The sequence below is a fragment of the Dipodomys merriami genome, unplaced genomic scaffold (assembly GCF_024711535.1).
Source record: "Dipodomys merriami isolate MVZ:Mamm:240054 unplaced genomic scaffold, mDipMer1.0.p SCAF_596, whole genome shotgun sequence".
NCBI lineage: Eukaryota > Metazoa > Chordata > Mammalia > Rodentia > Heteromyidae > Dipodomys > Dipodomys merriami.
Window position 1 is genome coordinate 3,983 of NW_027206175.1, and position 27,797 is coordinate 31,779.

Consider the following 27,797-nt stretch of genomic DNA (forward strand, 5'->3'; position numbering starts at 1 on the left):
AGTTAAAGATTGCTCTTTTCAGAGTTTGTCCTCAGTTTGGCTGATGTTTCTTTATATCTCTAGATACTTCATCTGTGCCTCGTGACTTGTGGGATCCTTAATCCCATCTTGAATTGAGGCAGAAAAGGTGGTAGTACCTAAAACATGAGTGACACTCTTCCCCCTCCCTGCCTCCACAATTTAAAGCCTGTATCTCTTAGAAAATATGAATGTTGAAACTGCTCATTTTTTATAGTAATAAGGTAATGTGGCAATTAGTATAAAATGTAATTTCTGGACAAATGAATCTTAAGGGTTGTTTTATTTTAACATTTAATTAGATATATTTCTAAGACATATTCTCTGCTAATTGGCTATTTTAAGAAAGTGGAATCCAATGAATTCAGTTTTAAGCTGGTCCTAGAATTTGAACTCAGGGCTTGGATGTTGCCCTAAGCTTTTTTTCTCATGGGTAGTGCTCTACCACTTGAACCACTGCACCACTTCTGGCTTCTTCTGAGTAGTTCATTGGAGATAAGAGTCTCACAGACTTTTCTGCCTGAGCTGGCTTTGAACCATGATCCTTAGATCTTAATTTCCTGAGTAGCTTGGATTACAAGCATGAGCCACTAGTGCCTAGCCCTTTTGTAGTGTTTAAATGAACTATTTACTTTGCCATGGAATGACATTTTCACTCTGAAGTATACAAGTGGTCATAGAGACTAGAATTTTATTTGGTGAACATTTCTTAAAAGTGAATGAAATGAGCCTTTACGACAAGAAAAGCAACGATGTATGAGTCATGATACACATTCAAACTAAGTTTCAATTTTATAGAATGTATTTATTGCTCTGTTGAGCTTTGTAGCTTCCCAGTGCTGTTTACAGACTATGCTGATGAAATCTGTGTTGATAATAACAGCTATATTCATTGATTTCAGGACAGTTGGTCAGCATTTGGAAGATTTGTGTGACTCAGTGTGAGTATTTTCCCATTATTTAATGTGTGATGTTAGCAAATCATGTACAGGCAAAAGAAAAGAAAAGACTAACTGATTTTAATTTAATACATCCAAGCAGAAAATCTTATGGTATAGCTTCAGGCTCATTGCTATGTATCTCATTACAACTAAATTTTAAGAGATGACCACTAGTTGAGTTTTAGTGTAATATTAAGGAGTATGCCAGCATTAGCTTTATTGATAATCTGAGAAGGCAACTAAAATACTTCTTCCTTTCCTAACTAAGTGACTTTGTAAGGTAGATTTTCTGCATATACTTGAAACAACATAACCCAACAGACAGTATAAAAACAGATGAGAGAATACAGGTGTCTTTCATTAGGCTAAAGGATGAAGTGATTTATTAAAGATGTAAAACAATGGGTCTATTCTGCTGAAATTTTACCTTTTTTGGAAAATACAGTTTTTTTCAATAAGCGTATATTAATAAGTAGTGTTTCTTTTCTTTCTTTTTCTTTCTTTTTGGTGAGTTGTGGGGAGTGAACTCTGGGCTTGGGTGCTGACCCTCAGCTCTTTAGCTCAGTGCTAGTGTCCTACCACTTGAGCCACAGCGCCACTTACAACTTTTTCTGCTTATGTGGTGCTCAGTAATTGAACTCAAGGCCTCATGCATACAAGACAAACACTCTACCACTGAGCCACCTTCCCATCCCCAGTGTTTTTGTTCTTAAGTTTACAAAACTACCATAAGCACTTGAGTTCTAAATTTTCTTTTGTTTGGCTTGTGAAACTAGGACTCAATACCTGATGCTTTGCTCATTAGCTGAGTTCTACTTTTTAATATATCTGTCTGTTTCTCTCGTGTGTGTGCATGCACATGCGAATGCATGTGTATACCCTATTTTTTATTTAATTTATTTATTTTTGTGCCAGTCCTGGGGCTTGAATTCAGCACTTAGGCATTGATTCTGAGCTGCACTCTACCACTTGAGTTATAGTTGTACTTCTGGGTTTGTTTTGTTTTGATTTGTTTTGTTTTCTGAGTAGTTTATTGGAGATAAGAATCTCATTGACTTTCCTGCTCCAGCTACTTTTTAATAGCAATCTATAGATCTCAGTCTCCTGAGTGTGTAGCTAGGATTACTGGTGAGAGCCACCAGTTCCTGGCTCTACTTACATTTTTTTTTGTCAGTTCTGGGGCCTAAACTCTGGGTCTGGGCACTGTCCCTCAGCTCTTCAGCTCAAGGCTAGCGCTCTATCACTTGAGCCACAGTGCCACCTCTGGCTTTTTCTACTTATGTGGTGCCGAGGAATCGAACCCAGGACCTCATGCATGCAAGGCAAGCACTCTACCACTGAGCCACCTTACCTGTTTAATTAGCTCTTTGGGAGCTCTCAAAATTTAAGAGTATTAGGAGGTCCTGAGACTAGCAAGTTTGAGAGCTGCCAAATTAAAATTTTCCACATGTCAGTGCTTTTAAAGATGGCTCTCTGTTTTACTTCTTTGAACTGTCAGTGTGCTTGCCACTAATATCTCTAAACCTCATTTGATTTTTTTCTATTTCTCATCAACTGTAAAATAACTAGTCTTCAAGTTTTCTACAAAGCGAATATTTCTCAGTGAGAAACTTTTCTTACTCCTTTAGTATGGATTTTATGCAGACTGGGACATTTTCTTTTTTGTTTGTTGTCAGACTAGACAATTGTTTAACATCTTACTAATAAATGATTCCTTAGTCTATGTAAAAGCTTGATTCCTTTTTATAAAATGTTTTCTGACCAGGTACTGGTGGCTCACACCTGTAAACCTAGATACTCAGGAAACTGAGACGCCGGATCTGGGTTTAAAGCCAGCTCACCAGCAAAGTCTGTGAGACTCTGATCCCCAGGTAACTATCAAAAGCCCAAAGTGGAGCTGTAGCTCAAGTGATAGAGTGTTAGATTTGAGCTGAAGAAGCTCAGGGACAGCACCCACGCCCTGAGTTCATGCCCTAGGACTTGCACAAAAAAAGGAAAAAAGATTTTTTGAACATAAGTATTGAGATGGCAGTTAACTATGATGGGCTTTGGAGTTATCCACTGAGTCAAAATGAAGATCTGTCTTTTACTAAAGCCATGTGACCTGCGATCCTGAACTCTTTTCTCATCTGTAAGGTAACCCAATCTAATTCCTTACAGGTTGTTAAAATAAGTACTAAATTAAATACTTTATTCAGAGGCTGGGAAGGTGTCTCAGTGGTAGAGTGCTTGCCTTGCATGCATGAGGCCTTGGGTTCGATTCCTCAGTACCACATAAGCAGAAAAAGCCAGAAGTGGCACTGTGGCTCAAGTGGTAGAGCACTAGCCTTGAGCTGAAGAGCTGAAGAGCTGAGAGACAGTGCCCAGGCCCAGAGTTCAGACCCCAAGACTGGCAAAAACAAAACAAAACAAAACAAAAATGAAATAATGTATTCAATAAGTGGCATAATAGTCATAAGCAAGAGATGGTAATTATTTTAATGATTCCAAAGATATAATAGATTAAAAAATCTGCTTTTTAGAAGTCTTAACTTAGGAAACACATAAAGCCATTGTGATGTGTTTAGATAGTTGCATTCTTTCTAATTACTCCTCAATATGACAGTTGTGTTATTTATAAAATTTTTTCTGCAATTAACTGCATTTGTTCATGTAATCAGCATCTGTTTGGTGTAGGAATGGGAATCTTGAACTTTAAATACCATTCAGAGGACTCTGAGGGATTTTCTAAACAGTTGGATTTTTGTCTAATATGTTCACCAGAAATGACTCTGAAAAGAGACTCCTGCCCAACTCCTCTCACTCTTTGCCAGCCCTCCTCAGTGATATTTGTTGAGAATTCAGCAGTGATGTTGGCATTTAATGATATCTCAATGAAGTACTGAAAAAATGGAAGTAGCTGACGGGGATAAAGGTAGGAACCTGCTGTTGTGGTAGTGTTGGTCATCTTTTTCTATCAGCATTCTTGGTCCTTGCCATCCCTTTGCCTAAGAATATGTCTTCCGATTTTGGGAGAGTCCTGCCTTTCTCCAAAGTCCCTCCAAAGCCCACACTTTATTCCTTTATTTATTTATTTTGTTATTGTTGTTTTTGGTGCCAGGACCACAGCTTGAACTCAGCTGATGTCTTACTAATCTGAACCACGACACCAGTCTGTCTTTTTCTTGCTAAGTCGAGATAGATCTAAACAGAATTTTCTGCCTGGCTGGCTTTAAACGTCCATCCTCCAGGTCTCAGCCTCCTGAGTAGCTGATTATTGTCGTGAGCCACCAGCACCATCCTACATACTTTTGATGCAACTTCTCCTCATCTCAATGCCAGTCACCAAGCCTCTGGCAAGTACTCTACCATGGAGTTATACCCCTACCTAATATTGGGCCACACTCCTGCCCAATATATACTTAATTCTGTGGAAAGTATTTGGTAGTGATCTTCCACCATTGTTTTCCTTTGTTATGATGGTACTGGGGTTTGAGCTCAGCTCACTCAAACTTAGTAAGCAGACACTCTACCACAGAGCCATGCCTTGGGCCCTGCTTTCCCTTGACTGTTTTCAGGGAGAGTATGGTTTCCTGCCTGGATACATGCCTGAACTACAATTACCGATTTCAGTCTTCCTTTCATTGTTAGAATCACAGACACTTGCCACTGTGTCCAGCCTCTCTGTTGAGATGGAATCTCCTAAAATTTTCTGCCCAGGCTGGGCTGGAACTGAAATCCTCTTAATTTTGGACTCTCACATTAGTGTTGGAGGATGAGCACATACTAATGTAACAGGCTATGGCTGAGAAGGGATCTCACAAACTGTGCTGCCAAGGCTGACCTCAAATTATAATCCTCCATTCTCAACTTCCCAAATAGCTAGGTTTACAGGCATGAGCCACAGCAGTGACCTGCCTCATTTTGTTCACAACACTTACCAAAAAATAAGTTTATTAACACTCAAACATAATACATTGTATATCTGAACATTGTAAATTAAATGTATATATTGGAATATTATTTACATTTTAAGTATACACTAAATAATTTTTTAGAACAGAATGAGATAAATATAAGTGAAAAAAATTCTGCATGCTATTGGATCATTTTGTCAATATTTTGTGATATAGGTATGTCATTATGTTTTCAGATTAATTTCTTGCACCCAGTAGGATTTAGTTGGATGACCCTACGAGTCAGGTTTTAGATTTTTATTCATATTAGGATATAGTTAAATGTTGCTTAAATGAGTTACATTGGTAAGGATGGTATTAATGAGATCACCTTCACAATCCATCTTATACTTGGGATTGCTAAGTCATTTTAATTCTTTCTCTTAAATGCCAAGGGAGAGGCACAAATGAGCTATGATACATTCTTCCCGCCAATCGCGGGAAATTTTGGGGACAATGGTCAGATAAAGCAGTAACAATTTGCCCTTGAAGCTATACACTGCTGATTAAGAAATATATAGATTCTAAAGGCTAAAACCTTAGGCTGGTCTCAAAGTGAGTTAATGGATAGGATTTAGGTGTGTAAAGAGAGAAGGAATATTTCCTGACAGTATGTTTGGCTGTCTTGATTACAGTTTGCTCTTGACTTACCCATATGTTTACATGTTTCTTCAGTGAGGTGTTCTGTTTTCCCATCATCAAGATAACATTTTCCTTAGCACCCTTCCAACATTAATCCTTTCTCCCGCTGATTTAAACATCACCTTGCTCACTTGAATCATGGATTATTCCCTCAATTTTACTTCCTTTTTTGTTCCTAGATTAGTGCTGATCAGTTCTCTACTCAGCCACTAAAATGATCTTCCTTTGATTTAAATTTGATCTTACTTGTCTCTGTTCTAAACATCATTCAGTGGTTCCTCATCTCTTTGTTAGAAACTTTGAAATCTTACCAGGGTGTAAAGGCCCAGTCTTTGCTGGATCCTACTTTGTTGCTTTTTTCCTTTGTTTACATTAAATGCTGTGATCATACTAAACTTCCTGCTATGCTTTCACCACCTAATCTTGGCACTCATTTTCTCTGCCTGAAACTCTTCCCATAACTTGAATTCCATTTTTTAAATTCTTTTTCTTTTCTTTTTTTCTCGTTCTGGGGCTTGAACTCAGGGCCTGGGTTCTGTCCCTGAGCCTCTTTGTGCTGAAGGCTAGTGCTCTACCATTTGTGCCACAGGGTCACTTCTGTCTCTTTCTGTTTGTGTGGTACTGAGGAATCAAACTCAGGGCTTCATGCATGCTAGGCAAACACTCTACTACTAAGCCACATTCCCAGCCCTGAATTCCATTTACTTTATACAATATCTGCTTCATACTCTCCATTCATTCTTCTGTAATGTGACGCAAAGAGCATTGAGAGTGGAGGCCAAGGTTTAACTCCTAACCTTTGCTAAGAAATCTTGTGGAAATTCTTGACCTCTTCCAGCCTTCATTATCTTTATTGCCAAAGTGTGATAATGCCCACCTCTCTTATAAGCCCATTAAGAACATCTATCGACATACTATGCACAAAAAAATTCTATAAGCATGTCACCCAAAGATGTTTGGGGTGGCAACGTGGGTGATGACAACAAGAATGATTCACCCAAGGAAACATTTAGCTTCACTGCTCAGGTGACCTTCCTGAACCATCCAGGCCAAATCAGTGCTAAATATGCCTCTGTCCTGGATTGTCATTCAGCGTAAATTGCTTGCAAGTTTACTGACTGGAAAGAGAAACTTGAAAAGAGATCGTGTAAGAAGTTGGAAGCTAGTCCTAAATTCCTGAAGTCTAGTGATGCTGTCATGGTTCATATGGTTCCAGCAAGCCTTGTGTATGTGGAGAGCTTCTCTGACTATCCTCCTTTGGGTCATCTTGCTGTTTGTGATAGGAGACAGTTGCTGTGTGTGGCATCAAAGATGTGGACAAGAAGTCTGCTGGAGCTGGCAAGGCCACAAAGTCTGCCCAGAAATCTCAGAAGGCCGAGTGATTATTATTATCCCTAACGCCTGTAGCTTCAGCTTAACCAGTGGTGGAAGAAAAGTCTCAGAAATGTTTGTCTTAATTGGACATTTAAGTTTAATAGTGAAAGAATGGATAATGATAACAATGCATCATAAAAACTTGAGAAGGAAAGGAAAAAATTCTATAAGCACTCATATTCCATGCTCATTAAATTGTTATGCATACTTCTGCTGCCTTCACTCCTCTTCCTTCTCACCTTTCTTGTGATCCTCAGCAGTTTTTCTGGAATGTTTTTCATGTAAAACTTTGTTTTTTTCAGGGGATGAAGATTTTTCTGAAGAGATAACAGAGATGTTTTTCCCAACACATCTCCTGCAAACCAGACAAACTGGCCAGGGTAAGTTATTACTTCTTGGTGATTGTGATTCATTTATTTGTGACACTTCAGTGAATAAAAACTGAGATAGTAACCATTTACAATATGGAAGTAAGAGCAAAAGCCTTGCTCTTTGTTGGTGACTTGTGAACTATGTGCATATCCAAGGTCAGAGTGGGCAGGGAGGTTCTATATCCAAAGAAATATTTAATACAACATATATTCCATTGCCTGCTCATGCACAGGACTTGGGATGCTTTTTCCTTTTATGCCTGTCTTTCCCAGGCTCAGGAGACATTCTGTAAACCAGTAAGCCCCAGGCACACAATGCTCTCTGGACAGAGGGAACTGATATAATCAGGATGTCCTGTTTGCTCCTAAGTCCTAGGGTAAGGACCTTAATACTTGATCTTTTTGGTTGTTGTTGTTATTAGAAAATAAATTTTGTTATGGAATGTCTTGGGTAGAAGAAAGACATTCCTCAAGCAACAAAGTAGCAGAATTGCAAGTTCCAGGCTGGCCTGTGCTAGCAGGGTTTTACCTAAAAAAAAAAAAAAACAATAAATATATGAATGTAAGAAAGAAAGAGTACAGTTTCCTGTGAGTATATAATGTCAGAGAGTTTCCTGGAAACAGTAGCCTCTAAAATGGGATGATTGTTTTTCTTTATAGGGGAATAGTAATAAATTTATTATTATAACCACAATTCAGTGACTTTCATTACATTTCCAGTATTGTAGAACCATCACCTTTATCTTGTCCCAAACATATCCATCATCCTCAACAAAAATTTTGGGCCATTAAGCCATTCATGCCTCTTGCCTTCCCTCAACCCACAGTAGTCCTGAGTTATTTTCTGTCTGTGAACTTACTCTTGGTACTTTATTGTTATAGTCTGAATGTTTGGATTTCCATAATTTTTCATATGGTAACACTTGATCTTTTATTCTTATCCCCTAATATTTGCATTCTCCATGAAACCCTCATAGAACACTCGTCGGAAACTCATCTTCTGCAGTTCAAGTGCATCTCTTCACTATTCAATCTAGTATTGTTTAAAAATGGTCAAATTGAAGAAAAGTCATAAAAAGAATATAAACAGTATTTGTGTGCTTTTTATGAAAATTCACTATAGTTAACATTTTCCTTCATTCGCTTAATCACTTATTTGTGTGTATGTTCTCTTTGTGGACATACATTTGAGATTAACTTGTATATATCATAGTCCTCTATTCATACATATTTTAATCTTGCTCTCCTCAGGATAAAAATGTCCCGTTATTACATAGCCACAGTAATTACCGGCTTCAGTAAATTAATCACAATGCCATACTTTTGCTTAATCTTTGTCTATATTTCAGTCTTGCCAATTGGCTCAATTCTGTCCCTGTCATTTTTTTTCTCCAGTACTAATACCAGTACATAATCATGAATTATATATAGTTGTGTATACTTGATCTCCTTTAGTCTATAATAATTTCTCGGCTTTTCCTTATCTTTGTAACATTACTTTTTTTTTTTTTTTTTTTTGTCGGCCGTGGGGCTTGAACTCTGGGCCTGGGCGCTGTCCCTTAGCCCTTCAGCTCAAGGTGAGCGCTCTACCACTTGAGCTACAGCGCCACTTCCAACATTACTATTTTTGAACAACACAAGCACCTGCTTCCCTTTAGTAGCTAGGATGACAGGTATGAGTGACAGCTGACTGGCAAATGTAGAGTTCTTGAGGGTTAAATGTGTTATTTGTTTTTGTTTTTTACAAAGTATGAGGCTCATTGTAAAAAATGCTCAGTGTTGATGACCCCATATAAACCAACTTATTATCCCAAATATACATGTAGATGTTCAATAAGCAGATATGTCTCTATATTTTTATTCTAGTTAATTTGCTAGGTGCTAGGGAAGTAATGATGAGAAGGACATAGAAAAATCACAAGAATAAAAGAAATCATGTTAATAAATATTTTTGAGGTCAATAATTCTCAATGTGGTCCCTATGTGGCAATTCTCGGAAGGCAGTTTTCAAATAATTGAAATTTTTGGCATTGAGATACAGGATATAGCAGGGGCATTGGCCTGGTTGTCTGCACACTAAGGATGTAGGGAAAAGTGCACTGGAGCATGTGGTTCTGGGAATAATTTTTTAATATTTTTGTTTACATTTTTTACCTTTTTTCTCCAGGTTAGCAGGCTTCATACCTTGAACCACAGCTTAATTACTCACTTTCTTTTTTTCTTTGTTCCTTTTTGCCAGCCTTTGGGCTTAAACTCTTCTGCCTGGGCTCTGTCCCTGAGCTACTTTTGCTCACCACTTCAGCCACAGCACCACTTCCAGCTTTTTCTGAGTAGTTTATTATGTTTCTTGGACTTTCCTTCCTTGCATCAAACTGTGATCCGCAGAACTCAGTCTCCTGAGTATGAGTAGCTAGGATTACTGGTGTGACCCTTTGGCACCTGGCTAGGTTTTTCTTATGTTTTGGTTCTGGACCTAGGGCTTGAACACAGGGCCTGGTCAGTGTTGTTTAGTTTTTGTTTTTGATTTAAAGCTGATAGTCTATTTGAGCCAAAGCTCACTTTCTGCCTTTCTGTTGTTGTTTTTATTCTTTGTGTTAATCCCAGGGCTTCAAAGTGGCCTGGCCAGTCTCCAGTCTCCATGCTTTCTCCCACTCCGCACCCCACCCCCTCTAAGTTAGCAGGCACTACATCTTTAGCCAGTGCACTACTCTTCCTTTTTATTTTTGGTGGTTGTATTTATTTCTTTGTATTTGGCTTTTATTTATTTATTTATTTTGGCTGGTCATGGGGCTTGAACTCAGGGCCTGGGTGCTGTCCCTCAGCATTTCAGCTCCAGGTCCTCTACCATTTGAGGCACAACACCACTTCCAGCTTTTTTTTCTGCTTATGTGATGTTGAGAAATCGAACCAGGGCCTCATGCATCCAAGGCAAGCAAGCACTCTACCACTGAGCCACTTTACCAGCCCTGGTTTTTATTTTTTTATGGTCATCCTAGGGCTTGACCTGCCAGTCTTCTTGAGGTGCTGGGCTTTTCCCCCCTTCTAGGATGGAAGTTTTACAATTTGAGCCATAGCACATTTTTTTGGGGGGGGGGTGGTTAATATTGTAAGGTCCGCTCCTGGATGGCAAGCAGACTCCACCCTCCTCACAGCAAAGTCTCCACCCAGTACCTGCATTACCTAGGCAACTGGGACACCTGGAAGAGGTCACATCTGCATCCACTGAGGTCACATCTGAATTTGATGTGGCCACACCTTTCTCCACCCGTACCCTAGATAAGGCCTAGCCCAGGCCCAGACGCCCTCTCTCTGCTCTCTCTGCTCTCTCTCTCTGCTCTCTCTCTGCTCTGTCTCATCTCTCTGCTCTCTCTGCTCTTTTCTATCTCTTTCCTCTCTTTCCTCTCTTTCCCAGATCTCTCTCATTCCAAGGCCTTTCCCAGCCATGAGGAATGCCAACCTTGCCTGGTCCCAGCAGGTCTACTGAATAAACCTACCCCTTACCTGAATACCACGTGCATGGTGCTGTTCTTACTCAGCTATCTCTTTTTTAAAACCTAACAAATATGAGATAAGTGTTCTATGGCTCTAACTACTCAACAGGCTGAGATCTGAGGACCTCAGTTGGAAGCCAGCCCAGACAGAAAAGTCCTTGTGAGACTCTTATGTCCAATTAACCACTCAAAACCCAGAAGTGGCGCTATGGCACAAATGGTAGAGCACAAGGCTCTCTGAGTACAAGAGGGTCAAGGACAGCACACAAGTCCTGAGTTCAAGCCCCACAACTGTCAAAAAATACAGAAAGGAAAAAAGTACTACAGGAAGCCAAGATGACTATACAGAGTCTTGAAAGTTGAGAGCCAAGGTTCAAAGCCATCCTAGGCATGAAAATCAATGAGGCGTTTTTCACCAATTAACCAGCAACAGGTAGGAAGTAGTAGAGCTCTACCCTTGAGTAAAACTCAAGTTTAAGCCCAGGAATAGCATAAATGAAAAGAATTCTCATTTACTTTCCTGCCCAGGCTGGATTCAAACCACAAATGCTCAGATTTCAGCCATTTGAGCAGGTAGGATTATAGGTGTGAACCATATTTTTGAAATATTGAATTGGCTCTAATATTTTTGCCCTTCTTTTCACTTAATTTATTATTCTTTTTCTCTTTTTTGTAAGTTCGGGTCATCTAGCTTATTATTAGGGCTGGCCACTGTTTCTGAGGTTTTTGTTTTGAAGTTTTTTTTGTGGATTTTTGTCCCAACCTGCAGGACGTCAACGAGGGCAATGAACCTAACAGAGAAGGAATGAAGGGACAAGAGACACGAAGAATGACAGCAAGACAGGGATCCTGGTCAAGCTGCAAATTTTTATTTTTCACACAGGGGTATTTATATGCTTGGAATAAGGAAGAATTTTCATTGGCCATAGCAGCTGCAGGATTTTTGCATAGGGCAGGGTGAAAGGGTGGTCATTAGCAGCTGCAGGATGTTTGCATAAGGCAGGATGAAAGGGTCGGATTTCTGAGAGTGGTTCTGTAAACTCAGCCACAAGATGTTCTGGTGAGATAGTCAAGCCTATCTTCATGTTGAGAGACTCCTTTTGGTTCCCGACAGATTTTTTTTTTTTTTTTTGAGCTTGTTATAGTACTTGAACTCCAGGCCTGGTCATTATTCCTAATTTATTCTCAAGACTAGTAGGCTTCCCACCTCAAGACAGTCCAAATTGTGGCTCTATATGTATTTTTCTTTCTTTCTGCATTTATTTTAGGTGCTGCTCTTATGGCTTGTACTCAGGACTTGGGCATTTTTGCCAAGTTTTTGTTGTTGTTGTATTTTTATTTCTTCATTGCTGGTCCTAGGTCTTGAACATAGGGCCTTCACTTTTGCTAGCCATAAAATCAGGGCAGAACCACTGTGTCTGAGGTTTTTCCCTTTTCTTTCTCAAGACTAGCAATCTCCATGGCTTGAGCCACAGATAAAGTTCTGGCTTTATTTATTTATTTATTTTCATTTTTCTTGCTAGGGCTTCACTCATGACATGGCCACTCTCCTGAGGCTTGAAGTCAGGGCAGGGCCACTGTGAATGAAGCATTTTTTGTATTGTTTTTTCTCAAGGCTAGCATACTGTAACAGCTTGAGCAACAGCTTCATGAATGGCTTTGTTTATATAATGTCCTCTACACCCCCCACCAGGCAAATGTTGTAAAGTTCATTTTTTGAAATAATTTCTTGTACATCTCATTGTTGCAATAGGTCTAACTGTATCCCTATTTAAACAATTTGTTTTTTCCCTTCACCTTCACAAATTACGCCAACATCAAATACAGTGAAAATGGGGGAGTTATTTATTTATTTGGTTCTGATCCTAGGGCTGGAACACAGGGAGTGGTGACTGTTCCTAAACCTGAAATCAGGGCAAGGTCACTGTGCTGGAGTCTCTCCCATGTCCTGAGCAAGGCTGGCAGGCTCTAAAACTTAAGCCACATTTCAACATCTGGCTTTGTAAAACAAATTTGGTAATTCATAAGGGTTAAGTGTCTCATGGCGGAGCTGGGAAGTGGCTCAGTGGTAAAGTGCTTGCCTTGAGCTGAAGAGCTAAGGGACACCATCCAGAGCTGGAGTTCAGGCCCCACAACCCACAAAAAAGGAAAAAGAAAAGAAAAAAAAAACTGAGTGCCAGTGGCTTACACCTGTAATCCTAGCTACTCAGGAGGGGGAGATCTGAGGATTGCAGTTCAAAGCCAGACTGGGAAGAAAAGTCCATGAGACAATTATCTCCACTAAATCACCAGAAAACCAGAAGTGGCCCTGTGGCTCAAGTGGTAGAGCACTAGCCTTGAGCTGAAGAGCTTAGGGACAGTGTGCAGGCCGAGTTCAAGCCCCATGACCAACCAAAAAGAAAAAAAAAAGATTCTCATGGGAAAACAGGGACATTAGCCAGGCTCTAAAATCAGAGGATGGTGGTTCAAAGCCAGCCAGGGCAGGAAAGTTGTTCAGACTCTCATCTCCAATTAATCACCAAGAGCTGGGAAGTAGAATAGTTCTAGTCTTGTGCAAAACAGCACAAGTTCAGGCCCCAGGACTAGCACACATAAAACCAAGTGTCATGGAGATTCCTGCCCAGGTTGACTATGAACCACAATCCTAAAATTTCAGCTTCCACAGTAGCTGGGATTATAGGCATGAGCCACTACTTAAAAATATTTTATTGACTTTTCTCTTCTTCTTTTGCCTTCTTATACTATTGTTCATTTCGTGTGTGTGTGTGTGTGTGTGTGTGTGTGTGTGTGTGTGTGTGTGTGTGTGTGTGTGTATGTGTGTCCTGGTGCTGGTTGTAGACCTTGAACTCTGGAGCCTAGCCACAGTCTCTGAATTTGTTTTTCTTTTATTTTTTATGCTGTTTCTAGGCCTTGTATTCAGGGCCTAGTCCCTGTCCCTGAGTCATTCTTTTGCTGCTGGTGGTGGTGGTCCTAGGACTTGAACATAGGGCCTGGTCACTTCCTGGGTTTGAAACCAGGGTAGGGCCACTGTGTATGAGGGTTTTTGTTGTTTGTTTTCCCTCAAAGCAAGCAGTCTCTGTGGCTTGAGCCACACAGATCAACTTCTGGCTTCTTTTACTTTTGGCAGTTCATGGAAGATAAAAATCTCATAGAAGATAAGAGTACTGTATCAGCACCTGAAATCTGAGGATTGGGGTTGAAAGCCCAGGCAGGTAAGTCCGTAAAACTTATCTCCATTTCATCCCCCAAAGAAAGGAAGTGGTAGAATGCTACCTTTAAGAAAAAAAAAATTCTATTTCAAGCCCTGGGTTCAAGACCCACACCTGATACATACTCACAAATTCCTAAGGGACTTTTCTGCCTCAGTTGCCTTGGAACCCAGATCTTCAAGTTCTGTCTTTTGTATAGCTTGAGCTCCAGGTGTAAACCACCAATTCTCTTGGTTTTGTGCTCATCTTCCACTCTGATTTTTATTTGTGTATTTGTATTTAATTAATTAATTAGTAGTAGTCCTGCCCTATGTATCTGGGCCTGGTCACTGTTATTTTGCTTTTTCATTCAAGGCTGTTACTTTACCACTTGAACCACAGCTCTACTTCTGGCATTTTTGCTGGTTAGTTGGAGATCAGAGCCTCATGGAAATTCCTGCCCCGGTGGGATTTTAACCACCATCCTGAGATTTCATGCTCCTAACTGGGATTACATGTCAGCCACCAAAAAGTGCCTGGCTCACTCAATTTTAATATTCTTTTTTTTTTTTTTTGGTTGCTCATGGGGCTTGAACTCTGGGCCTGGGCGCTATCTCTCAGCTCTTCAGCTCAAGGCTAGCGCTCTACCACTTGAGCCACAGCGCCACTTCCGGCTTTTTTACTTTTTGCTATATGGTGCTGAGGAATCAAACCCAGGGCCTCATGCATGCAAGGCAAGAGCTCTACCACTGAGCCACCTTCCAAGCCCTCAATTTTAATATTCTTAATAGGCTCTTACAGTCTTTTTATTCACATGATGATGATGATGATGATGATGATGATGATGATGATGATGATGATGATGATGATGATGATGATGATGGTGTGCTGGTCATAGGTTTGAAATCAGGGCATGGGTGCTGTCCATTATCTTCCAGTTGAGCCTCAGCTCAAGTCCTGGACTTTTCTCTATTTCTTTTAGCTTCTTTCTTGGTGGTTAATTTGAGAGAATTGTCTCATGAAAAAGCTTGGCACTACTCAGGAGGTTGAAATCTGAGGATTGTGGTTTCAAGCCAGTCCTGACAAGAAAGTCCAAAACACCCTTTTCCTTTTCTTTTTGTTGTTGTTGTTGTAATGACAAAGGTGAGGTGCAGTGGAGTTGCAGTTTCATTAGCAGGTAAAGAGGATGTTTGTTTTTGAGCAATGGCCTCTCAAAGTACACTGTCTCTTGACTAGGGATGGTCCACTGATGGTTAGAATGACTTGTCTTCCTTCTATGACCCTATTACCCTGGTAACCGATTGTTTACAAAGATGTGATCCTGACTCCTTAGCAACATGAGAAGGGACAATATCATTCCTAGGTTGGGATGAAAACCAAGTGGATCCGCCCATTTGTTGTGCTGCCTCGCTCTGGGGGGCCAGGATGATAGTGCACCCTTCTGTGAAGAAGGAAAATGACTTGAACAATTCTGTACTCTTTGTTCATTTCTGACAGATGAGGGCTGTGGATATATTCATGGACTCATCCAGGGACAAGCAGGGAATTGTCTAGGATCTCCATTGTGTCTAGGAAGGAAGGGCCTCAGGTTTTGCTGCAGAGAGATGCATCCTATGGTGCGGTTGCAGCAGCCCTGGCTTGCTCCAATGCCAGTGATTTCCCAGATCAGCAATATACCTGGACCCAGGAAATGTCACCTTGTGCAGATGAAATAGCTCTCAGGACATCTATCCTGATGACCACGAAAGCCTATGCCAGTGCAAGCGATGGTGACACAATGCTGCTCATGTGGCTGGGAGTATGGAAGTGGCACAGGTGTGGATTAGAGGTGTTGGGTAGCACACGTGGTGGATGCCTTCTGCTCTGCCCACCACATGACTAAAGGCAATGCTGGATTCTGTCTGAATTTAACTGGGGTCTGGGGGACTATGGATTTTCTGGGATGCCATAGCTCCCAGGGGACACAGATTTAGCTGGACTAGGTGAAAGGGAGTGAAGGAAACCTCCAGAAAAAAGGAAGTCTTGATTCTCTTTAAAAGTTCCTTTAATGCTTAAATTTTAATCAAAATGGAAAATAAATGGAAAAAGTGATTCTAGATCTCAGTTTCCTGAATAGCTAGCATTACAGGTGTGACACTAGTACCCAACTCACTCTTTTGTATCTATTGAGTTTATTAGGTTCTAGACACTGTAGCAAGGAAAAAAATAAAAACGTTGTTTTGAAGGTCTATGCCTTTGTGTGTGGAGTTGGGGGAGGGTAGAGAATGTATACACATAAATATGTTTAAATATATGATGGAAAAAATATATTGAGAGATGTGCTAGGGAGGAATGTTAGCAGTTTGCGGTGATGTATGAGTTCAGAAAACCCTCATGTGGTAAATGACTTAGAAGAGATCAAGGCAGCTCATCCAGGCCCCAGAATCAGGTAGAGTCATGAGCTCGAAGTATGAGCACCTACACGCGGGCCCCCTCCCATTTCTGGAGTTCCTTCCATACAACTGGCCCCTCCCTCTCTCTGCCCAGACCCACCTGGACTCCCATCTACCTCACTTCCTTTTCCCTCAGATCCTCCTGCTACCAGGATAGTGATGGAGGTCATGTGCTCCCTATTGGGGGAAATATGGCTCCTCTAATAAACCTTGTAATAATCTTTCTCCTTTGCCTTCCTGCTTCTGCATGGTCCCCTTGCATGGATTTTTGTCTGATCCTCTTACATTGGTCGCCCTGTGGGGATAGGCTCCCCAGTGGGTTTGATCCTCCCTCCACTTTGGAAGGAAGTTCAACCAGCTTCCCTGGGACCTATCCTGAGATCCTATCCGCCAGTCACCAGAGGACCACCAAGGTAACTTTCTCCTGACTGAGCGCTCTACCAGCCCATCCAACACTGCTAATTAAGTCCCACTCCAGGGTAAGTGACCTGTTTATCTGAGGTCTGCTTTTCTGATTCTGATATCTCAGTGGTAAGGCCACCTGGGCCTCTGTGACTAACCGAGCCCCCCTTTCCCCCATCAGAGTCAAACGTGGACCAAGTGCCAGGGGCCTACCTTGGCCCAAGGACCCCTCCCGCATGTCCCAAGGAATGCGCACGGACAAACATGAAGACATTCTCCACTGGCAGGGCCACCACCCCCTTTAGGAGCCAACCTGTACTGTGGAGAACACTCTAATATAGGCCCATGGCATCAGGTCCCTTACCATGGGAAGGACACTAAATTTCTTTACATTAAGGCCACCTGGGCCTTGGAGGGCTGCTGAGCCCCTTCAATCAAATTTTGCCCCAAATTTAAAACTCCACTTCTGTGAGTGCTTGGGCAGATAGCTCTGGCTCTCTCTCTCTCCCTCTCTCCCTCTCTCCCTCTTCCTCTTTCCCTCTCCCTCTTTCCCTCTCCCTTGCAACTGAAGATAAAAGTATGGATGAGTTTAAGTTTAAACTCCTCCTCTGTGTACTGCCTTTGCAGTTTCCCCTCCTCTGCAGTCTCCCCTGTGAGGCCCTCCCCTCTTTTGCGGCCTCCCCCACAAGACACCCTCACTTCTGTGGCCTTCCCCATGAGGCACCCGCAGTTCTGCGGCCTCCCAGTGAGGTACACCCCTTTTTGCAGCCTCTTCTGTGAGGCCTCATCCCCTGAAGGACTTCATCTGTGAGGTCCCCACTGCTCTGCGGGACCCCTCCTCTGCCTTTGTAGTGGGGGTGGAAACTGAAGCTCCAGTTTTGCCAGAAACAATGCATAAAGCATAAAGTGACTCCATTTAGGGTATCATCTCTCACTCTTTTCCATGGTTTTCCATGGACAGGACTGACTTTGTCCTGGCCATTGTCTCAACATCCATTCCTGGGATAGCTTGTCCCGGTTGGCATTTACAGTTTGGACTCAAGGCCTGGGCACTGTCCCTGAGTCCTTCTGTTCCAGGCTAATGCTCTACTACTTAGAGTCACAATGCCACTTTCAGCCTTTGGCTGGATAGTCCTCGTTCTGTGCTGATTAGTAGCGAGATGGAGTTTTAGAAGGATTTTTTTTTTTTTGTGCCCAGGATGGCTTTGAACTTTCTTACAAAAGCTCTTTTTATTTCCAGTTAAAGCAACAAGGAGATCAATGAGATGGAGGTTACCTATAACTTGTTCACAATTGACTAACAATTACTTGTCAGAGATTTTTAAAAGAAAGCCCAGTAGATGCTTTTAACCTGAGACTGATTGGCACTCTATGACCCACTGCCTCTGGGTAGCCTGCTTAAAGTGGCTTATAGACAACATTTAACCTATAACAAATGTACAGGCCTTTTCTTGGGCTACAGCAGCATAGCCTGTTTAACACCCTGGTTTATAAAAGCATTTTCTGTCTGGCAGAGGAATGCCTACCTATGTAGGCCTTTAGACAGATCTCAATAGGAACATAATCTCAGCTCTACAAGCTTTTCAACAGATGAATTTAACCAGCTCAAAAGTTACTGCCAATTAGGACTTTGAGGAGATACAGGGGTTTTGGGATTTACATTCTACAATCTTAGCTTTTATTACCCACTATCACAGATCTCTGGAAAGTTTTGCCCAGTTAGACCAACATGGGTGATAGGCATGTTTACAAACTTATCTTTCTATGACCTTCTGGCTTGATCAATTTTTTGGAGGACCAAGCTCAAGTAACTCAGGACCTGATACCACTTTTGTCATCCAAACATTTGTTAGTAATTGCATCTGGATGTTTTAACATTGTCAGGGTCCCTGGAGTGCCTTTCTTATGTTGGGATAAATACATCTTTGGCACTTTCCTTGGTCAGTCACTGGACTTGAACTCAGGGTTTGAGTGCTGTCCCTCAGCTCTCCAGCTCAGGACTAGCACTTGGCCACTTTAAACTCCAAAACAACTCAGCTTTGAGCACTCTGTTGGCAGATTAGAGATGACAATCTCACAGGGACTTTAGTTTGCCTGTGCCTGGACTGGCTTCGAACTGCAGATCAATGAGTTTTTTTTTTTTTTTTTTTACAAACAGTCACTTTTACTCCAACTAAAAGCAACAAAGATGGTCATTGGAAGTAGTTTTATAAGCATGGTTTTACTTATTAAATTACATTTGACAAACTTGCCCTATCTTTTACTGTGGGCCTTCTGGCAACTGTTACAAAAAACTTTAAGGGCAAACTAGAATACTTTTACTTTGAAATAAACCTTTAGGAAAAATTTATCTTTTAAACTTGTCTGGGAGGCCAGCCACTCCCCACAACTTCTCAAATTTTTACAAGGGGGATGTCATTTTAAATCCTTTTTGTAAAGTTATTTTAATTTGCATTTAAATGCATCATTGAAACACTGGGCTGTATATTCTTTGCCTGTAGGCTGTCCTGTGGGCAGTGAATAGAAAGAGTGGCCATTTTTTTTCTGCAGTCTGAGTTACCTTTAGGAATTTACCTCCAATTGTAAAATAGTATAGAAATCAATTTCTATCCTTTGCTCATACACCCCGTATGGTCTAACTTCTGGCGATGAACATTTACAGATCCAAATATCTAATGTGGCTTGTGTTTTACCCTTAATTAACAGGCTTTTGGTCATGTGAGATGAAGCAAGGCCAGAGTCTGAGAGAGACTGTGGCATCTCCCAGCATGTATGGACTGTTGCACCTCCTGTTGGTAACCTGCAATATTTCTACATATACTGGTTAGAGACCTGGTTTACACTGGCTTTTGCAGGCTGGTGCCACTGGTTTAGGCAGCTGTGCCTGGGCCTAGTCACTCTGGTCCCTTGATCTTAATTGAAGTTGATCGGCACACAGGGGAGAAAACTAGAGAATCAAACCCTTAGCTTTAGTTTACTAGCCATGGTCAGTGTACAATAGTTAACTCTTAGCATAGATGGACATAGGAATGACATAATTCACAGCCAACTTAGTTACCAATTTCATTTACTTTGTAAAGGACATTGTCTTTTTTAAGTCCTTTTCCAAGGTCTTTTAAAACTGCCTGTTTTTTCTTTGGCTTAGTCAGGTCACAAAGTTTTAAAGCAATTTAGATTAATTCACAGCTTCCATTGACAAAGATTTTTAGTAGGCAGAGTAACCTTGAAACCATAATCACTTACATATAGTCAAATAAGACACAGACAGAAATGTTTGTGCACAGATAATAGAGCGTGCTTAGATTTTAAAATAGACTTTTAAAGTTTTGAAATTTTAGTGGAACCACTTTTCTAATTATGATGGAACCATGTGGTCAGTTTAAAATACAAAACTTTGCCAACAAGAAACCTAGTGAACAGGAGGCAATAGGAACATACACTTGGCCTAGCATAATGGCGCCACAGGACAGGGGAGGGGGGAGGGGTAGTACCAAGCTGAAGTACCAAGATGCCAATTTGGCACATCCACCACTTGCTCAATGCTAGAGAGAAGAGTAATACATTTTTGGTAATATCCAAACTTGTTGGCCTTTATTTCGGGGAGTTTAGACTTAAACTCACCCATTTCCTATCTAATGAGTAGAAACAAGCAATTACTGGTTACATTCTTCCAGGGCTTAACCAAAGCGTTTAGCATATGAAATACTTGTGAAAGAGGTTACAAGCAGGTAATTTTGGCAAGAGGCAGAATTTAAGGGGAGGGGGAGAGAGAGAGAGAGCTACTTGCTCAAGCATTCTCAGAAGTGGAGTTTTAAATGTGGGGCCAAATTTAACTGATGGGGACTGAACAGCCCTCCAAGGCCAGGTGGCCTTAATGTAAAGAAATTTAGTGTCCTTCCCATGGTAAGTGACCTGAAGCCATGTGCCTAGAGTAGAGTGTCCTCTGCAGTGCAGGTTGGCTCCTAAATAGGTGGTGGCCCCACCAGTGGAGACTGTCCTTATGTTGGTCCAAGGTGGGTCCTTGGGCCATGGTAGGCCTCTAGTGGCTAATTCCAGCACTTGGCCAAGTTTTTGGTCAGATGGTGAGGGTGGGGCTCAGTTAGCCCAGAAAGGCTCAGGTGGCCTTACCACTGATATTGGAATCAGAAACCCCAACCTCAGACAAACTTGTCACTTACCCTGGAGTGGGAATTAATTAGTGGGGCTGGATGGGCTGGTAGAGCACTCAGTCAGGAGAAAGTTACCTTGATGGTCCTCTGGTGACTGGAGTGAAGGATCTCAGAATAGGTCCCAGGGCAGCTGTTTGAACTCCCTTCAGAAGTGCAGGGGGAGCAAATGCACTGGAGAACCTATCCCAGTATGGAGCCACCAGTGAAAGAGGATCAGACACATCCATCCTATGGGACCATGCAGAGGCAGGCAGGCAAAGGAGAAAGATTATTACAAGGTTTATTAGAGGAGCCATATTTCCCCCAAGAGGGAGCACATGACCTCCATCATCATCCTGGTAGCAGAAGTATCTGAGAGAAAAGGAAGTGAGGTAGATGGGAGTTCAGGTGGATCTGGGTGGAGAGAGGGAGAGACCAGTTGTATGGAGGGAACTCCAGAAATGGGAGGGGGCCCAGATGAGGGTGGAGCTGAGGACCAAAGGTGAGCGATCTACAAACTGCAGTTCAAAGCCAGTCCAGGCAGAGAAAGATTATCATCTCTAACTAGCCAGCAGAGTGCCAAAAAAGCGGGCAGAGTTGCTTTGGAGACCGAAGTGGCAAAGTGCAATCCTTGCACTGGAGAGCTGAAAAACAGCACTCAGGCACTAAGTTCAAGTCCAGTGACCAAGGGAAATGTCAAGGTTGCGTTTACCCTAACAAAGAAAGAAGCACTCCTGGGACTTTGGCAATAATGTTTGGCTCTTCTAAAATTGATCAGAGCTGAGGTCATGGCAAGCTACTTTATAAGCATGCCTAACTGGGCAAGAACTTGTCAACCATTTGTAATAGTTGGCTGTAAAAGGCTGAGGTTGTGAAATGTGGGGAATAGCTTAAATCCAAACTGCTCTGTATGTGCTTAAAACCATAATTGGCAGTAAATTCTGGGCTGACACTAACCAAATAAATTTGTTTAAGAATAAAATATGAAATTGTTAGGACCAGATCAAAAGTAAACAGATAGGGTATTAATTAGAACAAGGAAGGAGAAAATTCAAATTTAACTGAGACAAATAAGTCCCAAGTAAGGAGAGAAACATTGGTATAAACACCAAAATAAAACAAAATTGTGGTCTGATAATTACTAAAAAGATCATTTATATCAAGATTTAGACCAAATGTTAAATTTTCGAAGATAAGGGCTTAAGTAGAGAGTTAAGCACCAGGAGCCACACTAAACATCTGTATTCCAAAGGATGGCCTTTCCCTCCTAGGCTATTTGAGGAGCTAAACAATGCTTTGGCGTATTTGGGGAGGTAATGTTTTCCTAGGATTTCAAGGTAAGACTTGTCCCACCTCCAGGCCTTGAAACTGGGTGCAATGCCCCCATCTCCAGCCTAGATACCAGGATGTCTACAGGCAGTTGTGTGGACTTAACCACCCTATTTGCCTTGATGCAATTTGTAATCACTAACTGTTCGTTCTGCTTTTATAACTTGTTTGTCAATTACAAAACTGCCACTGAACACCTACAAGTGGAACTTCTTATGGATCTTACCTTTAAACATCCTAGACTATTTAAATCTTTTACAAACCAAAGTACTAAACAGGCTATGCTGCTATAGCCCCCCCCCCAAAAGGGTCCATACAGTTATGAAAAGTTAAAAAATTATGCCTAAACTCTAGTTTGGAATAAAATGTAATTAGTAAAAAGTTGTCACCTTGACAAACTACCCCACACTATATTATAAAAGCCAGTGTACAATCAGAAAAATATTAGGAGAGTTTACTAAAGTTAGTCCCTAGGTAAAACTTCTTTAATCAACCTGTGTAGACTAATGCCAACTGTTTACACACCCATAAAACATTTAAGCTTCAATTATTAAAAAAAACAAAAAAGGGGAATCCCTAAGGGAAACTTTTGCCTTAACCTTATTTACTCTAAATTTTTAAAATTTCACTCAAAGTGATCCTTTCACTAAAGCTGAAAAGCATTTTATCCCTCTAGCAGCATCTCACTATCTATTCCCATATGGTTTAAAAAATTTAATCAATGAAGACTAAGACTAATGCCCCATAAGGGAAAACAGTGTTTCTATCATTCCAGATGGATCCACTGGCAACATCTGGGTCCCTTTTTGATTCATCCGACCTCCAGAGAAGCAAAAACAACACAACACAACCCTGAGGAAGAAGATCTAGTAAGCAGCTTTGCATACCTAAGGTTGAAGTCCGGAGGAAGCCATCATCCTTATCTTAAGAAAACCAGCTTGACCCCAGCAACATGGGGTCAGAATAAGGTGTTGACACAAGACCGAAGCCACCCTGGTCAGTACAAAAACCCCTAGAATACCTGAATATCTGTTTTGGCCATGATTGCACTGCTTGTGAATACTTCTGCAGTGGGTAGTGAACATGCATATTGGGCCTATATCACTCACCCACCATTGTTAAAATTAGTGGATTAGCTAGACCAAGGTCCAGTGGCGTACACAAATGACAGCACGTATTTTCCTCCACCATGGGATCATGCAGACCCTAATCATCCAGGTGAGGAAGGAATACCTTATATTATTTCCTTAGGATTTGAGTCTTTACCACTGTGTTTAGGGACATCACCTTGCTTACCAACCAGAAGACAGGTATGGGCATACATCTTGCCTGATGATAAAATCAACAATCATATGGGGCGATTCAGCACAATTTCCTTAAATTTTATTGGTAAGGATCATTCTTATACAAATAAGACTGGGCAACCACCTAACCTAGTATGACAGGACATTAATTATTGAATTTTGTTTATGTTTCTATTCAGTGGTCTCAGTGTCAAAACCCTAGAGGAAAGATTATACAGCATAATGATAACATCTCATTTATAGATTGAGGTCCTCATGGATGTTTCATTGCCAATTATTCTGAAAAGCATGTTGGTGATTGGTATACTAATAATTCTTCTGATGGTGACGTCTATACAATGGAGTTATAAATCATGTAGAACCCATTGGCTTGCTCACCTGACATGATGGAGGCCTTGTGCCTCATAGGCCACATATAAATTTCAGGGGACACTTAGGGCCTGAGCAGTGGCATTTATAAAACTTGCCACGCAATTTTATACAACTCAGAATTGGGTTGGTCACTTTACTAGGGCCCATGAGGCAAATTATACATTTTACAGGAACCATTCTTTTACTGTACAGGGTTGTATTAAACTTTCCTATGTACTAGCCCACAGGGACAGTGTCAATCAATGAGAACCCACGCAGCCTGGACTCTTTACATGCTTAAATCATACTATTTCTTTTAAAATGCCTTCTCAGTCTCTCCTGATATTAAGATCTCGCTTAGGGGTCTGGGTGCCTGTTAATCTCACCCGACCTTGGCAGGAGAGCCCCACTGTTGGTTTGTTGACAGGAGTCTTCCAGCAACTGCTGAAGAGAACTAGGAGATTCCTGGGTCTGAGTGTAGCTGTGATCCTTGAAATGACTGCTATCACCATGACTGCTGCGACTGCCGGAGTGGCCCTGCATTCCTCCATCCAAACCAAGGACTTTGTAGAGAAGTGGCTGGACTGTCACCAGCTATAGACTCATCAGCACAATATTAAACAGGACATTGATTCCCGTCTGAACACCCTGCAACACACGGTGCAGTGGATGGGAGACCAGATAATTGATCTGCAGAAACAGCTAACCTTCAAGTGTGATTAGAGCTCAATAAACTGTGCATCACTCCTACTTGATTCAACACTTCTAACATTACTTGGCAGGGACTTCACTACCACCTGCCGGTCTTGCAAGGAAATTTGACTTGGGACATCCACTAGTTACAGCAGGAAGTCATTGAGACTTTCTTGGCACAACTCCCTGGCGTGGGATATGAAGGTCTGGCTGAGGGAATTGCATCTGTGCTAAACCAATTGGACCCTCATACCTGGTGGCACAGTTTTACCCATAGTGTTTCTACAGGATTGATTGCATTATGTCTTGTCAAGATATTGCTGTCTACATTCCAAAATAGTTTCTGCAAATCCCTTCTGCAAAGGATCTCTTGCTTACGGTTGTACTTAAAAAACAAAAAAGGGGGGAGATGTCAGAGGCATCAACCGGCATAACCCCATCTGTTGCTGTTTCCACAACGGGATCTGGGAACACGATGTGTGGTATAGGCAAGAAGGGACTACACCATGTGAGTATAGACAAAATTTATTGGAACATCACATGTTTATATACAGCACACAAGCAGGAGAAGTAAATCTTCAGTCAGGGGCAGAGAGTTAAACAGTTTTATGGGAGCACAGACAATGAGAGTTTAAACAGAAAAAGCTAATCCTTGTCAACAAAAGTGGAGCAGTTCCACTAATCAAGGTTGTAAAAGCAGGTAAAGCACAGTTGATTACACATAGGGGGGGTCTCCAGGTGCTGTTCTACATGATTAAGAAGATGAAGCACGAATGGTACTTTTTGCAAACCATTACCTGAGCCTTGCACCGGGGGCAGAACCTTTGGCCAGCATGGAGGAAAGGGTGACCCTTCCTCCCCGAGAAGAATTGGAAGTGGTCCTGTGGCTCAGGTGGTAGGGCACTTGCTTTCAGCTGAAGAGCTGAGGGACAGCGTCCAGGCCCAGAGTTCAAGCCCCACGACCAACAAAAATAAATAAATTGGAAGGAAGGAATGCATGCCTGCATGCACCCTCAGAGCACACAGGTGCTCAGATGGGGTTTTGCAGGCCTATGCCTCCAACACCCATATGAACCCCTCTCCTTTTGCTCCCGATCCAGCTCCCAGATCTTAGGCAGATTGGGTGGAAGGAGGCTGTGTCAGTCCTGGAGTTTTTCTCTGCCTCTGGCTGTGCCTGAGCAGCTGCAGGAGCCCTGGCCCATGCTGCAAGAGGCAGCAACAACTGCTGCAGTCGCTGCTGCAAGTTTGGCCATTTGGCTCCACTCCTGCCTGGTTGCCCTGACACTGGAGGAGTCTCGCTGGCTCCTTTGCTGTTTCACACTGCACCTCCAGCCTAGGGATGAGCCCAGGAAGCTCGGCGCTGGAGCCTTTGAGACCTGGGGGATTTGGAGGGGCTGCCCTGCCTGCAGGGTCTGGCCTGAGGAGCCTGTGCCCCAGCCATGGCTGCTTGCTGCTTCTCACTGCTGCTCAGAAGAAGCGGCGGCGGCGCTGGCCTGTAGCCGGCTTGTTTGCTCCCTCCGAGGCTCTTAGAGTTGTGTTACTGGCAGAACACTATCCCAACTGCTCTAGTACTATTTTATTGTATTTTAAAAATAAAAGACTTCATGGGCCCCATAAGTGCTTTATAAAATATGACTGGCAGCCGTTATTTAAATAAATGTGAGAATTCGGGAGTTTTTTTTTTTTTTTTATCTTTCTAAGTGATTTTTTTTTGTCTGTCTTTGGACTTGAACTCTGGACCTGGGTGCTGCTGTCCCTTAGCTCTTCAGCTAAAGACTAGCACTCTACCACTTGAGCCACAGGACCACTTAGGTTTTCTGGTGGTTTATTGGAGATAAGAGTCTCATGGTCTTTCCTGCACTGGTTGGCTTTGAATCTCGATCCTCAGATCTCAGCTTCCTGAGTGGCTAGGATTACAGGCAGGAGCCACTTGCGCCCAGTTCTAAGTGATCATTTTAAAGGCTAAGCATGATAGTACCATCTACTTGGGAGGCATAGATTGAGAGGACGGCAATCCAAGACCAACCCATGCAAAAAGTGAGATCTGATCACAATCATCAAGCTGGGCTGATTCCAATAATCTCAGCTAGATGGGAGGCTGGTCCTGGGATGGGAAGAAAACAGGATGCCCTAACTTAAAAACTAAAGTACAAAAAGGCCGTGGTGTGGATTAAGAGTTAAACACCTGCCTAAGCATGAAATCCTTTGTATAAACTCTAGTACTGAGAAAAGGAGGGAGGGAGGAAAGCAGGAAGGGATATAGGGGAGGGAGAGAGATGCTATTTCATTAATTTTACATTTTTCCTAACACCATTCACTTTGAGTTTCTTTTGCTCAAGACTAGCACTCTACCACTCAAGCCTCAGTACAACTTCCAGCCTTTTCTCTTTATGTGGTACTGAGGAACCAAACCCAGGGCTTCATGTATGTGCTAGGCCAGCACTCTATTACTAAGCCACATTCCCAGTCCTTCTTTTATTTTGTAAGATGAGGTTTGGTTTTGTGTTCTTCTCTTGGCATGGAACTTAGGCTAGTCTCAACCTAACTTCTGACTCAGCCTCCTAAATTCAGAGATTGCAAACATAGACCACCATACTCAGCTCAGGATTCCTTTGAGAGAATCATCTTTTCAGAGACAGAGTTATTCTGTCTTCCTTGGATTGGATGGCCTTTTGCTTTTGGCATTGTGTTAATCCCATTTCTTGTCCTGATATATTTCTCCTTCTAGATCAATAGAAAATGTTCAGCTTCCCAACTTGAAGCCTATTGGTCTCATCCAATAATATAACAAAACTTGTGAATATCATTACCTGGCATCATGGGCATGCCAGCCAGCTAAAACTCAGCTATCAGGTGGGTTTGGGCTTCAACAATGCAGGCAATTCTCTGCATAACCTGAAAACTGTCATAGATAATGTTGGTTTATTCCATCCTGTTTTCAGCTGCTTGCCATTCTGAGCTTTGTATGTTTTTGCTTTCTTTTATTTATTTATTTATTTATTTTTGAGTCATAGGCCTTGATCTCTGGGCTTGGCTTGGGTGATGTCCCTGAGCTTTTCAACTCAAGGCTAGCACTCTACGACTTGAGCCACAGAGCCACTTCTGGTTTTCTGGTGGTTTATTGGAGATAGGAGTCTCACGGACTTTCCTCCCTGAGCTGGCTTTGAACCACGATCCG

The 27,797-nt window shown here is 41.9% G+C and overlaps 1 long non-coding RNA gene across 2 annotated transcripts in view; it reads left to right on the top strand.

Moving 5' to 3' along the window:
* The first annotated feature begins 849 nt into the window (after positions 1-849).
* LOC138813394 (uncharacterized) overlaps positions 850-27,797 on the top strand; it is a 31,736-nt gene continuing 4,788 nt past the window's right edge. Inside the window, exons 1-5 of one of the 2 annotated variants that reach the window (XR_011367769.1) lie at positions 850-959; positions 3,723-3,873; positions 13,900-13,984; positions 23,047-23,267; positions 24,354-25,127. This is a non-coding gene — a long non-coding RNA (uncharacterized lncRNA). Of the gene's footprint in view, positions 960-3,722; positions 3,874-13,593; positions 13,985-23,046; positions 23,268-24,353; positions 25,128-27,797 lie in introns of those variants that run through there. The other variant, XR_011367768.1, reaches the window with a different exon arrangement.